This window comes from Petaurus breviceps, unplaced genomic scaffold (assembly GCF_028583685.1).
Source record: "Petaurus breviceps papuanus isolate PSGF00001 unplaced genomic scaffold, PetGlider_PUasm1.0 126, whole genome shotgun sequence".
Lineage (NCBI taxonomy): Eukaryota > Metazoa > Chordata > Mammalia > Diprotodontia > Petauridae > Petaurus > Petaurus breviceps.
Genome location: NW_027185655.1, coordinates 20,325,363 through 20,340,850, shown reverse-complemented (window position 1 = coordinate 20,340,850; position 15,488 = coordinate 20,325,363).

Sequence of the window (15,488 nt, the reverse complement as noted above, 5' to 3'; positions counted from 1 at the left end):
TTTCGTCTTGCTTTATAGCACTTGATAACAAACCTGGGTATCATGTTGACATTTATTTCTCACTGATGATTCTTTGGGCATTCCTCCAAACCAAGTGAAAATTCTTCCCATGAGTATACCTGCCATATTTATGGTCATATATGGCCATCTACCTCACATTTGTGGGGCAGCTAGATAATGCATTCGTAGAGCACTGAGCCTGGAATCAGAAAGACTGGAGTTCAAATCTGATCTCAGACACTCACTAGCTGTGTGACCCTGGGCAACTCACTTAACCCCTGCTTAAAACTGGAGAAGGAAATGGTGAACCATTCCAGTATCTTTGCCAAGAAAACCCACGGACTGTTGGTCCACAGAGTCATGAAGAGTTGGACATGACTGAACAGATGAAAAACAACAAAACCACACATTTATAATAGAAAACTGCCCCTTTCTGCCCTTTTTCTGCCCCTTTTGTTCTTGTACTGAACTACTGTGATCTTTTTTTTTTTGGTCTTTTGTCTTCTCAAAGAGAATGATTTCATTCAAAGTTTCATTTTTCAAAAGGTTCGCTATAAACTTTCACCTTTGTGTTATCAGTGTTGATCTATTATTATTAATAATAATGTTATTATTATATGTAGCCCATATAAGAGAAGATGTTCTGTCAAAGTTAGTTAAAGTTGAGTTGTCCTGATTTGGGTTATCTAGTACACATCCTCAGTCCATTGTTTAAATACTTTTGGCATTTTCTATCAACTACCCAACAGTCAAGTATTTATTCTCTTGCTATGGAATTTCCTATTAGAAGTGCCTTTAGCACTGGCCACCTGTATAACGGGCACCTTTGCCCACTTTTTTTATCTCAGGCTGTAACACTGTAGATTTTTTCTACCAAAGTTCTTTTTGCTACCCAAGCTATCCACTCATATCACAGATACGGAAGGGAAATCATCCTCATGCTAAATGGTAAAGCTGAACCTAGCAAATGTCTCCTAATTGAAGACCGCCACATAATGGTACTCTGGCTTTTGCAAGTACATGACCAGTCCTAAGATTTTTAGTTTAGGCCTATGATAATTTTTTGTGATGTTAGATGTCAGCACCTACCTCTGTGTAAAGCATCTTCTTCTGACTTGGATATAACATTTGGTTATATCCTTACAAGTTCACTTGCCAAACATAGCCTTTCAATTTTATAATCAACTTCTTCTCAGAAGAATATATGTATGGAGATCAACTTGCTGAAACTTTTCCATACTATCACTGAATTTTTACATTATCCACTGGGTCTGGTAATTCCAAAAATGCTGAGTGATTCATTTCCCCAAGTATTATTCTTTTAGCAATCACTTCATTCCTCCCTAACTCCTTTTCATTTTATTTTAAATAATATTTAAAATTTTTAAATAATTCATAATGCCTGTTTCTACATTCTGTGTCTATGCCTAAGTTCAAGAAACGTCTGATGTCTCAACACTCATTACTCAACAATTCATTTCAAATATGTCAACTTCCATTTTTTAAAGCAGTAAAATTGAATTCAACTGAGCAATAATGCTAGGTTCAGCACTAGTCATGCAGCAAATAAAACAAGACAAATATGCAAAGTAGTAGCACATAAAGATAGCGAGCACAGAATCATAGAAAGCCTCACTATCAGACTTTGCATTTATAATTCTATAAAACACAACAGGGCAGCTAGGGGGCGCCATAGTCATGGAGCGCTGGACCTGAAGTCAAGAAGACCTCTTCCTGAGTTCAAATCCAGTCTTGGATACTTAACTAGCTGTATGATCCTGGACAAGTCACTTAATCTTGTTTGCCTCAGTTTCCTCATCTGCAAAATGAGCTGAAGATTGAAATGGCAAACCTCTCCAGTATCTTAGCCAAGAAAACCCCAAATTGGGGTCCCAAGGAGTCAGACATGACTGAAACTATTAAACAACAACAATTTCAAGAACTAGAGAGTGACAAGAAATGGAAGAAAAGGGAGAGCTCATAAAAGATCTCTTGTGGTAGTTGCTTTGCTATACTTTAATAAACAGGAAATAATTGACTGCTCATGTGGAAGTCATTTTTAAATCATTTATGCACAATCTTATTATCTACTTGTTAAATCAAAGATCAAAATTAAAGAATAAAAAAATAAGAATATCATGGTGTACAATTAAAACAGCTCCAACTTGATATTTTAAAATAAATTATTCATGAAAAAATTAGAAGTGGGAAAAGGAATAGATATCAGTAGAGATGTTCACAATTTCCTCCAGAAGTTAATACTATAAATGTAAAATATAAATATAATTACTAATATAAATGCAAAATATAATTATAATTTATGATACATAAGTAATATAAATATAATTAATAACATATATGTAAAATATACATGTAAAACAATTACCCTAAAGAGAATAGTAAGATTCTAGAAACCATCTTAGGCAGCAGACACTTGATCTCTTTGATAAACAAAGAAATATGGCATTCAAGGACAGCATCAATTTAGAATATAAACTCACTTTCAAACTCTTATGGAACATGAGAGAAATAAATAATATCTCCTTATTAGGCATTGAGAAGCAGTGGTGGAAAAATGATTTATTTGAAAGAAAGTTTTGTATGAGATCCAATTAAACGAAGTCTTCAGGACATTTGAGGGCAAAACTAAAGCACAATTGACAAATAAAAATGGAAATTATCAGTCAGATTTTTTTTCTCTTTTCACATCTCCAATTCTTAACACAGTGCTTGGAACATAGTAAACATTTAATAAATGCTTATTGACTAGAAGGAGTCAAGTTTTCACCAAGGAGTGTGAGGGAGAATTCTCAAATGAAGGGAAGTTTGCTAACAGCTTTTTTAATTAATTTTTTTGGAGGGGGGGAAGGCAAGGAAATTGAGGTTAAGTGACTTGCCCATGGTCACACAGCTACTAAGTGACAAGGGTCTGAGGCCACATTTGAACTCACGTCCTCCTGACTCCAGGGATGGTGCTCTGTTCACTGAGCCACCTAGTTGCCCCCAACAGTTAGCTTTTAGAAATCTTTGTGAAGTTAGGTCATTTGAATTAGAGTCAAGAGGAAGCTTAGAGACTGCCAGGAGTATTTATGTATAGTTAAAGGGTAAACTGGATTATTCCATTTAGGTGTTGCAGTGGATAGTATTGGACAGAGTGAACTCAGGATGTCCTGAGTTCAAGTTCTGCCTCAGACATGTATTAGCTGTGTAACTCTAGACAAATCACTTATCCTCTGCTTCAGTTTTCTCAACTCTAAAATATGGATAATGATTGTAATTGCCTCATTGTAGCAGCAAGCACCCCAAGTGTCCTCAGGGTTTGCTGCCAATACAGGTTCTTGGATCTGCTTTGTTAAAGGAAAGCAACTCAAAATGGGTTAACAAGCTTACTTTAATCAGTCAGACATATATCGTTTACCTTGGTCAGGGGAAAAATGTCAGCACCCCAAACTTCAAAGTATACAGGCAGAATTATCAAGACAGAAACAGATCAAGTAGACAGCTTTCCAAACTGTCCAGCCATTACATCCATACCAAATCAACATCTGGGTTTTTTCAAAGCCGGGGGGCTCAGGACAACGGCTTCCCAGAATCCATATCAAATCACAGAACACTTCTCAAAGTGAGCCCCAAAACAAAGCTACACATCAGGGCTTATATATCCTTCTCCTGGCTCAGAGAATGTAACAACCTTATTGACTCACTGGCCAATCAAGAAATATCTACTGAAAAACAAGCCTCCCACCCCAGGCTCCAGGTGCACTTTAGCCTAGGGGCAGGGAAGATCTTCCAAATTTGCATTCCCATTACACTCATATACTCTGAGAATCAAATAAGATATTTTTCAAGAAAGGACAGAGACAAGAGAGAGGGGGGAGAGTGGGAGGGAGAGAAAGGAAGAGAGAGAAGAGAGAGAGAGAGAGAGAGAGAGAGAGAGAGAGAGAGAGAGAGAGAGGAAATTGAAAAAACGAAGAGAAAAAACTAAAAGCACTCCATTTACTACTTTTTCTAATGACTAATTTGGCCATAGAGTCAATAGACAAGAGTACTACTTTCTAAGTTTTCTAATTTAATCTGTTACATGGGACTAAATAAAACTCTTTTGACTAGAAGAAAATCCCAACATTTTCATTGCAGGTGGGATGGGGAATATGCCAACTTGAATAATGTCCACCCACCAGCCCTAATGAACAAAATATATAGAACTCATCCCAAAATGGTTATAGATTAGAACATATGGTTTTAAAGAGAGAAATTCTTGTGGCACAGACAGGTTGTCACTTGCCCAGGTTCACACAGAGTGTATAGCAAGGACCGAATTTGTTAGCTCTAAGGTCAGCTATCCATCCTACAGGCTTTTTATGATTTATTGTGTGTGTGTGTGTGTGTGTGTGTGTGTGTGATTTTTCCAAAGTGGAATGTAAGCTCCTTGAGGACTTAGACTTATTGTTTTTAGTTCCTGTGCTGAGCACAATGTCTGACTGTGCTTTTGAGCATAAAGTGGGCAGTCGATGAATGATGTTGAAGGAGTGAATGTTAAACTCTACCTTGAAAATCCTAAATCCCCAATCTCTACTTGGGGATAAAGTCTGACCAGTGGAGATAAAGTTGTAGCTGTCTCACTTCTGGCTTTGATTTATTAACTACTTACATTTCAACCACAAGCAATATTTTCACTAGGAGGAAGTTCTGTGTTCTCCTAATGTTGTCGTCCCTTATCACTCATATAATTGAAACCTCACAGATCCAAACACAGCAGATAGAGATGATAATGTTTTAGAAGCTATATTTACTTGGGTTTGCTTGACTTTTCTGTTTTAGATCTTATTACAAAATGTTTTTTGTTTTTAACAAATGAGATGGTTTCAGAGAAACCTGGAAGGGTATATGAACTGAGCAGAACCTAGAGAATAATGTATACTGTATATACAATGATCCAACATTGTAAAGGCAAACAACTTTGAAAGGCTCAAGAACTGTGATTACCCAATTATCAGCCACAATTCCAAGGAACTGATTATAACATGAGGTTACTCATCTGCTATCAGGGAGATAATAGATTCAAATACAAAATGAGACATACATCTTTGGAAATGGCCAGTGTAGAAATCTGTTTTGCTTGACTGTGCATATTTGTAGCAAGAGACTTTCTTTTCTTTTCATTCTTTCCTTCTTTCCCTCTCTCTTTTTCTTTCTCCCTACCTCCCTCTCTCTCTTTCTTCTTCCTTCCCTTTCTTTCTTTCTCTCCCTCTATCCCTCCTTTTCTTTCTCTTTCTTTTTCTTTTCTTCCCTTTTTTCTTTCTCCCTCTTTTTCTCCCTTTCTTTTTAAAAATTTTTTTCTCTTTCTCCCTCCCTCCTCTTCCTTCATTCCTTCCTTCCTTCCTTCCTCCCTCCTTCCTTCCCTTCCTCACTCTTTCTTTCTTTCTCTCCAAATAGGATTATAAGAGGGGAAAAGGAAATTCTTGCTAATTTTTTAAATTATTTTTTTTTAATCAAAGGGTTTTTTTTTCATTTTTTCCCCAGAAAGTTCTTTCTCAAGCTGTCTATGGGCACTCTAAAATCTCTGGAACCACCTGAGAATGCAAAAATTTAAAAATTCCACACAATCTCTAACTATCAGTTCTGTCTCTGACATTGACACAAAATGGTACTTTGTGGAGGGTGTGCAATTTCCTTCCATATGATCCTTAGAATTTAGGTATTTGCCTCCAACAATCTGGACTCCCCTTTAGCAACTCATTATGGAGCTTTCTTCTTGAATTGCATGTACAGCTTCCTTAAACCTGTTTATAATTTCTATCTGTATAACATTTTGGGATGGATTCTGTACATGTTAATTATGGCTTGTGGATGAACACTATTGAAAATAGCATCTTCCCATGAAAACTTTGCAACTGTGGCATAGACTCCACACGATTCTTAACTGAAACAAAGTTCCAAAATGTCTTTATTTTCCCAATCTTGGCCCAAAGTGTCAAACAGCTAGGTCCTAAAGATGACTTTCTTATTATTCTCTTACTCCATCCACTCTGGCCCTGGAAGTCACTCATTGCAAAAGGTAAATTTAAGGGTGATACATTAAAGTTTCATTGATATTTTCAGATTTTGTAGCTAGGTGGAGAAGTGGACAGAACCCTGGACCTAGAGTAAGGAAGACCTGAGTTCAAATGTGATCTCAGGCACTTACTAGCTGTGTGACCCTGGGCAAGTCACTTAACCCTGATTGCCTCAGTTCCCTCAATGGCACACTAAGGATAATAACAGCACCTATCTTCTAGAGTTGTTAAATGAAATAAATGAAAAAATGAAATAACAAATAATTGTTAAATTGAAATAATTTTTGTAAACAATGTTTAGAACAGTGTCTGGAACATAGTAGGCACTATACAAATGCTTATTTCCTTCTCTTCTTTCTCCCCTTTGCATTATCTTCATTTCAAATACACATACCCTCCCCATTCCTTACAACAAAGAATTAGAAAGTAAAGAAAGGGGGCAAATAGTTTGGAAAAGCCAATCAGCATATCAAGTTGATCCCTTTTTCATATCTTCTCTCTCCTAGTGCCCTCTGGGAAGACCATTTCCAGAGATACCAGGGTGACTGGTTGTTTAAAATAATTCTTGCTTACATTGACATCTACTGGTCAGAGTGGATACTTTTCAAGTAAAGTTGGTCCAAGAAAAATAACAAAGCTTTAGACTAGACCTTCAAGATACTAGAGTGTGTAACACTATCTGGGTTCATTTGGTGAGCCAGAAACCATTTTTACAAACTTGAAAACAAAAGCCAGTTCAGTCTAAGTTTTATTTTAATACGTGCTTTCATTATTCAGAAATCAGTGCCAAGGCAATTAAGCATGACCTTTCCAATACAGATGGTGTCTTACTTCTCACGCACACATAGCACCTGTTATATTAACGCTCACAGGCAGATGTTTGCATATTTTAATGCACACTGCCTTAATATGGTAAAGTGCTGAAGCAATAGTTTTGCAGAAAGGAACCCAGTATCACATAATCTATTTGCCTTCACTGATAAGATAGACTCGTGCAGTTCTAGGAAATCCTGGGGCATGTCAAATAAAGAGTTCTTACCGAACTACATATACCTGTGTTTAATAAGCTAATTGAAATCGCTGCTTTGCAAACAGCACTCTGCTTGTGAAACCACTGAGGTACTCTGACGGTCTGTGAAATGATCAGGGAGGATCATCGAGCTGGAAGGTCAGACCTTTACAAAGAAGAGGATGAAACCCATCATCGTGGAGACATGGACTGAGAGTATCAAAAGACCTCAACTCCATTTCATCTAATTTAATTTCAACCTCTTCACTTCATAGATGAAAAAACCAAGGTCCGCAGAGCTTAAGTAATAAGGCATTTATGCAGCAATAGTTGCTACATAAATAAAAATGTTGCACAGGACTTTACATATGTCATTTGGTCCTCACAACAACTCTGTAAGGTAGCTGCTACTATTATCCCCATTTTACAGATGAGAAAGCTAAAGCCGAGAGAGATTGAGGGTCACTTAAGTTAGTAAGTGCATGATGCAGGATTTGCATCTGACCCACAAGCCTGTGTTCTTTCTACTGTGTCACACTGTCTTCCTCCTGCACAAGAACAAAACTGTGGAGAATCTTTGGGACTGAAGAGTCCTTCCTTAGAGTTAATCAAATCTAAATTCTTGACTCATTCAGGAATTTATCTCTATCACTTCCTTAACGATGATCAAGCCTTTGCTTGAACACAGTGATCAGAAACTCCTTATATCATAGGACAGAAGATCCAACTTTGGGGTAGTTCTGACAGTCAAGAAGCAAAAGCAAACAAACCCTCTTCCTTATACTGAACTGCCAGCACTTCTTAAACTGTTGGTCACAACCCCAAATAGGGTTGCAAAAAAATTGGCAACAGTAAAATTAATAAGCAAATCAGGCAACTTCCCTGCGGCCTTGGTTCTGAACACAAAGCATGTGCACTTTGCATGGTGCGTGCCATCATACCATGGGATGCCAACCCATGCTGCCAAAATGCAGAAAGGTATCTTGAGTTGAAAAAATTGAGGAAGCCCTGAATTAGACTATAGTGCCTGGTGCATAGTAGGCTCTTAATAAATGCTTCTGAACTGACTAAATCACTGCCTATAGCTTCTACCCTTTGAAACTAATTCTGTCCTCAGGACTGAAGTAGGAAATGTTGCATCCTTCTATGTGAGAACTCCTTAACTACACTAAGACTGTTTTATACCTCTTCCAAATCTTCTCTTCATCTATCAACTAACAAGTATTCATTCATTAAACACCTACTATGTGCCGGGTAATGTGTTAGTCTGTGGAGATACAGAAGCAAAAATGAAATAGCCCCTGACCTCTAGGACCTAAAGTTCTATCTGGAGGTAGCTGGGTGGCACAGTAGATAGAGATCCAGTGCTGGAATCAGGAAGACCTGAGTTCAAATCCAGCCTCAAACACTTACTAACTGTGTCACTCTGGGCCAAGTCACCTATCCTCTAATTACCTCAGTTTCCTTATCTATGAAATGAAGATAAGAGGGGCAGCTGGGTGGCTCAGTGAATAGAGCACCGGCCCTGGAGTCAGGAGGACCTGAGTTCAAATCCAACCTCAGACACTTGACACACTTAGTAGCTGTTCGATCTTGGGCAAGTCACTTAACCCCAATTGCCCTGTCTTCCCCTCTCCAAAAATTAAAATAAATAAATAAAATGAAGATAAGAATAGCATCTACCTCCCATGATTGTTGTGGGAATCAAATGAGATAAAAATTGTAAAACATTTAGCATAGTACCTCAAACATAGTAAGTGCTATTTAAATGCTAGCTATTATTGTTGTTAAGGAAAATAATATGTAAATAAATAAATATTTACAAGTTATATATGTGTATGTGTAAATAAAATAAATGCCTCAATAATATATAATAAAGAAAATAAATTATAAACAGTAAATAGTTAATACAAATAAATAATAAACTGATAAATAAGTGATGAACAATAGATAATAAAATAAATACATAAATACAAAATAAATACATAATGAGGCGGGGGAGAGGAACTAGTGGGTTGGGGGAATCAAGATGGACATTGTGTCCATTTGAAGGAAACTAAAAAACCTAAAAGATGAAAATGAGGAGGAAGTGCATTCCCACCATGGAGACATGTCTGAGCAGACACATGGAGATAGGAAATGAAATGTTGTGTGTGAGGAAAAACAGGAAGGCCAATGTGGCTGGACCATAGGGTATGTGAAAGGGAGTCCTCTTTAATAAAGCTGAAAAGGTAGGCTAAAAACAGCTTGTGAGAGGATTTCAACATATGTGACCTTAGAGCTGGGGATCTGGGCCCCTTGCACAGTCTGGTAAAATCTATGGACTCCTTAGAATCATGTTTTAAACTGAAGAAAATAAAATATATATAATATATATAAATATAATATACAAAGGAAACTAAAGGTTAATGAAAATAAAGATACAATTTTTTTGCATTCAAGTTCACAGATTTCTTGAACTCTGCATACCAGATGAAGAACCCTTTTTGGTCTAGAGATAATAGGGAGCCACTAGAGTTTACTGAATGGAGAAGTGAAACGGTCACCTTTAGGAAAATTCTGTTTGTCATTGTGCAGGGCAAAGACTAGAGTGGGGAGAAATTGGAGGCAGGGAGAATTAGGACACTATTCCAATGGTTCAAGTGAAAGCTGAGAAGGGTCTGAACTAAGGAGGTTCCTATATGATTGGAGAAAAGGGCATAGCTGGAAATTGCAGGGGTGCCCATCAACTGGGGGTGGCTACAAAAGTTGCCATACGTTATTGTGATGGAATACTACTATGCCATAAAAAATGATGAGCTCAATGATCTTAGAAAAACATGGGAAGACTTGCACGGAATAAGGAAGAGTGAAATGAACAGAACCTAGAGAACACTGTGTACAGTAACAGTAATATTGTTTTAAGAACAACTTTGAGTGAAGAAGTCATCTTGACTATTATAAATATCCAAATGAACCATAAAGGACGTTTGAAGAAAGACACTATCTGCATCCAGAGAAAGAACTAATAAATAGGACAATGTAGAGAATAATCTTACATACATATGTATGTGTGTGCACCTGTTTATGTCTAATGATAGCCATCTCTAGGGGAGGTGGAGGGAAGGAAAAAAAGAAATTCACATGATAACTTTATCATGTATTTAAAAGGAATAGCAAATTGTACATAATAAATTCATGGTTTCATGTGCAATCATTGTTTTTATTATACTGTGTTATGGAAATGATTGTTTTATTCCATTAATTTGAATATTGGGGGAAATGGGGATGGCTATAAGAGAAGCTATGAAATAGAATCACCAAGATTTGGTAACCTATTTGAATATGTGGATCTCACAATGGACAGTGAGGATATGAGGATTGCTTCTTGCTTGTGGGACATGAATGACTAGAACAGGGGTGGTGAACCTGTGGCCTCGGGATCACATGTAGCTCTCTAGTTCCTCAAGTGCAGTCCTTTGACTGAATCCAAAGGGCCACACTTGAAGACCTAGAGGGCCACATGTGGCCTCGAGGCTGCAGGTTCCCCACCCTGGACTAGAAGAATCATGATGCCCCCCAGTGAAGTTACAAAGTGGAGAAGGGGTTTAGGGTTTATTTTTTGGTGGGGGTAGTGTAGGGAGAGATGAATTCTGTTTTACACGATGTTGAGTTGAGATGCATAGGGTTTCTCTTTGGCTTGAAATATGCAAGAGACAATTGATAATGCAGACTGTAATTTAGGAGACAGATTATGGCCAGATTGATAGGTCTGGGAATCATAGGGATTACATAAATCATAGAGATATGATTACAAAATCATAGACATTACATAAAATCCATGGGAGCTACTGAGATTACTGAGAAGGTACGCAGAGAAAGAAGATAAGAAGGGTGAGTATAGATCTTGTGGGGGTGGGCAGTGGTTTTTCCATCACAGCAACACAGCCACTGTCTACCACATCTGGAGTTCCCTTCTTCAAGACCATGAGGGACAATATCTCAGTGAACAAACAGAGAAGGGTGTGGCATTTTAAAACTGCAGATACTCAATGGGGCACTGAGATTAAAAAAAAAATTCTTGAAGAATGGATAGTCCCTACACTATCCGTGGCTTACGTTCATTTAATTATGTTTCTTAAAGAATACAATTGCTGAATGTAATATTATTTTTCATACACACCTGTGCATGACCCTGTCCTTATGTTATTTAGGGTCGCTTGGTTTGCAGCAAGAGAGCAAAGTGGGAGCCATACATGGGAGGTCCACCCCCAGCTCATGTTTAAAGAGTCTTTTTCTTACTGGGGTCATAAGCATGAACCATTTCATAGCTACACCTACAATTAAAAAAGCATTGTGAATGAGGGACATATTTTATAAATCCATCCCATAAATATGACCCCCCCCCAAAACAACTGAATGTTACTGTAAGGGTAGGACAGGGGGAGGGGTGGTATAGGAGGTTGATAAGAGAAGAGGAGACTTGGAACAGGACCTGTAGGAAGTATGATAGAGAATAAAGGGGGCAGTTGGGTGGCACAGTGAATAGAGCACTCAGACTGGAGTCAGGAAGACCTGAATTCAAATCCAACCTCAGCTACTTACTATGTGTGTGACTCTGGGCAAGTCACTTAACCCTGTTTGCCTCAGTTTCCTCATCTGTAAAATGGGCTGAAGAAGGAAATGCCAAATCACTTCAATATCCTTGCAAAAAAAAAAAAAAAACCCAACCCAAATGGGGTCACAAAGAATTGAACACATTTGAATAACAATAAAAGAACTACTTTGCTCTAATGAGAGCCTTGTTGTGTTTCAGTCATGTCCAACTCTTCATTGACCCCATTTGGGGTTTTCTTGGCAAAGATACTGGAGTGGTTTATAAATTCACAGAAGTTTGGATTCAGTCAAAGTTTGATCGTATTTGAGGACCTAGATGATCACATGTGTCCTCAAGAACATTGCAGGTTCTTCACCCCTGTTATCCTCTTTGGGCCCTGGTTTCTTCATCTGTAAAATGAGGTTTGACTAAATGGCCTCTTAGGTCCCTTCCAGCCTGAACCAATAATCCACAAACCAAAACTATATATAGTTTGATCCTAGTATAACCACCTATCCTTCCATCTTTCCTCAGTTAGTTCATGTTTCACTATGAACCTGTGTATGTATGTATGTATGTATGTAAAGGTATATTTTTTGTGTCTCAATTAAATTAGTTTAATTCAAAGGTGAGTGTTACATTCAGTATCAGAAATCTAAGCAAGAATTAATTAACTCAGAAACTATGGTTGATACTAAGGACCTCAACCTTCTCTAAGAGCAGTTCATGGTATAAGTGGAACTATCTACTTAAAATCTGTGAGTATAATAGAGATTGTTGTTCTATCACATTATTGCTTCTTTTTATTTTTATTTATTTTAGCTAAATTTTATTTTTTTATCAACAAAACTCTCCCTTCTCTCTTTTCAACCTCCCTCTTTCTCCCACCTACATTGAGAATGCAGGAAAATCAAAACTACTTTTCCAAACAAGTCATATTACCATTTACTGAGGAGTGAGGACAACAATGACTGGTGGGCTTAGAAATCCAAAATATCCAGGTCTCCAATCAGCTGAATAGTGCTGCAAGCCCAGAATCTAAAAAGTATAGCTTTGGGGAAGAGAGTCACATAAAGACAGTTAAAATTGCAAAGTAAAAAATAAGCTGTTACATTTTGAAGACCAACAGTGATTAGTTACAAGAATTCTGACCAGAAAATGGATCCATGCATGTCTTGAATTTGACAAGTAATTAGTGTGGCTTAGAGGAAGAAGGTGGGAAAGGCTGGTGCTATCCATCAACCAGGACCTTAGGCATGTGGCTGTCACTGAAGAACTCCACTCTATCTATTATGTTCAGCGCCAATCTGGGGGCTCCACCAAGTTTCCTAAACCTGCGCTCAAAGCCACTGACAACCAGTCATCCTTTAGCTCTCTGCCTCTGTGGGAAATTTCCACATTTTCATATTAGCCAAGGGGTCGGATCTGTAATTAAGATGTTAATTAAGTTCTGTATCAATCAGCTGTGGGATGGGTCCTTTAACACTAACAACTCACACTCTATCCTAATGATGCTTTTTTACCAATGTAACTTTTGCTGAATTTTCCCTGGGTTGTATTCTGGATCTTTCTCTTTCTTTCACTTCAATTCCCATCCCAGAAATCTTGAAAGGAAAAATCTATCCTGATAAGTTAGGCATGCCATTATAAGCACTCATAGTTTGAGTCACTAAACAACTTTTAATAGCAGTGGTGATCTTCTCCAAGGGTACTCTTTGCTGAGATGCATTATTAGAACTTTTGCCCTAGTTTGATAGGAGTATTTCTATATCTAAAAACATTGCCCCCATGACATGGGTTATGCCCATCTTTCCTCCATCTCTCATGTGACAGGGATTAGTTTTTCCTAAAAGGAGACAAAATGATCCCAGGACCTACCTGATTGGTTTCTATTTCCTTGATGTAGCTTCCTGGTCATCCAAGCTTGCAAACCCCCAGAACTAGCTCTGAAAAGAGAAAAGCAAAAAATCCAGAAGTTTGGGACAGTGCCACTCCCCTATTCCATACTGGGAACAGAACCCAGCTTTAACATAAATTCAGTTAAGGAATAGTTTGAACATAAAAATCTACTATGGTGGCAGGGAAGATCAAGGCACAAACTCAGAAGAAGACAATAAAGTCAAAATACAATTAAAGCCTCACAGAAAAATGTCATTTAGACACAAGTCCAAAAAAGAATTCCTGGAAGAACTAAAAAAAAATATATTTTCAAAATCAAATAAGAGTGGTAGAGGAAAAATTAGATAAAGAAATGAGAGCTATCAAAGAATATTATGAAAAGACAATTAACATCTTGGTAAAGGAGGCACAACAACATATGGAAGAAAATATACCTTAAAGATAGAATTGGCCAAATGGAAAAATATATATGCAAAATTTTACTGATGAAAATAATTCCTAAAAAAGTAGAATTAACCAAATGGAAAAATAGATACAAAAGCTCACTGTAATAATTTCTTAAAAACTCCACCAATACATCTCCTGAAAGAGATTCCAAACTGAAAATCCCCAGGAATATTATAGCCTAATTCTAGAGCTCCCAGGTCAAAGAGAAAATCCTTCAAGCAGCCAGAAAGAAACTATTCAAATATTGTGGCATCAAAGTCAGTATCAGCTACCAAGTTAAAGTAACAGAGGACTTGGAATATGATATTCTGGAAGGCAAAAGAGCTAAGATAAAAAACAAAACAGCATAATCTTTCAAGAGGAAAAAAATAGATATTGAATGAAATAATTTTCAAGCCTTCCTGAGGAATTGAAAATTTGACTTTGAAAATATGAGACTCAAAAGAAGCATCAAGAGATAAACAAGAAAGAGAAATCATAAACGATTCAATAAGTTTAAAAAGTTTACTCTTCTATATGGGAAGATTATACATATAACTTCGAAGAATGTTATCATTATATAGCAATAAGATTAGACAAAAGGTGCAGAGTGAGTTGATTTATGTTGGGATGATATTTTTAGATGGATGGGTAAGAAAGTGGATGCAGTGGGAGAAGGGAGAAGTAAATGGAAATTATCTCACATCAAGGAAGAGCTTTTACATCGGGGGTGGGATAAATGATGGGGGAGAGGGGCAATGAGAAGTGAACCTCACTTTCATTTAAACTGGTTCAAAGAGAATATAAATATATACATGCATACGTATATATATATATAATTTTTTTTAAAGAAATTTTAAAAATAGATACCTGGACACCAGTCACTGGTGGCTAACGATGGGGAAAAAATACCCAGAATGGGGACTAGAGAAAATGGTATTAGGAAAAAAAACACCTCCACCCCTCTAGGGGAAGATGTAGCAGCCTGGTTCTAGGACAGTAAACCCAAAGCATACTCCCTACATAAGGAAATTGTCTCCAAGTTTTGATTGGTCCAGGGCATGAAGGTTGAAAGCAAGTACCCATTGACAGGGCTTCCCCAGCCTTAGCCTGCTTTCATGTAACTTCCTCATCACCCAAGAATATTAAAATTCTTGTGCACAAAGAGAAACCCTTCCTATTTGGCATATTTCCCCCAGCTAGCTCACCACCCTTCCCTACTGAGCAGACAGGTTTCAGTCTGATTACATTGAGGGAAAAGGGAGAGGAGGACTCACCTAGCTAAATACTTATCCTTTTGATGTTATCACTGATTTGACCTCCTAGGAATGACTTTTGAATGATCTAAGAGTGCCTCATTTAGTTTGAATAACAGACCTAACTTCCCAAGAGACAGATATGAGTCAGGACTAGACTACACCAAGGGGCATATTATATAAACTTTATATTGTGTATACAGTAGTTCCTCTTTTCTTATTGAAGAGGATCAATGATGTCAAGCAGGGTGATGCCTTGACTTGCA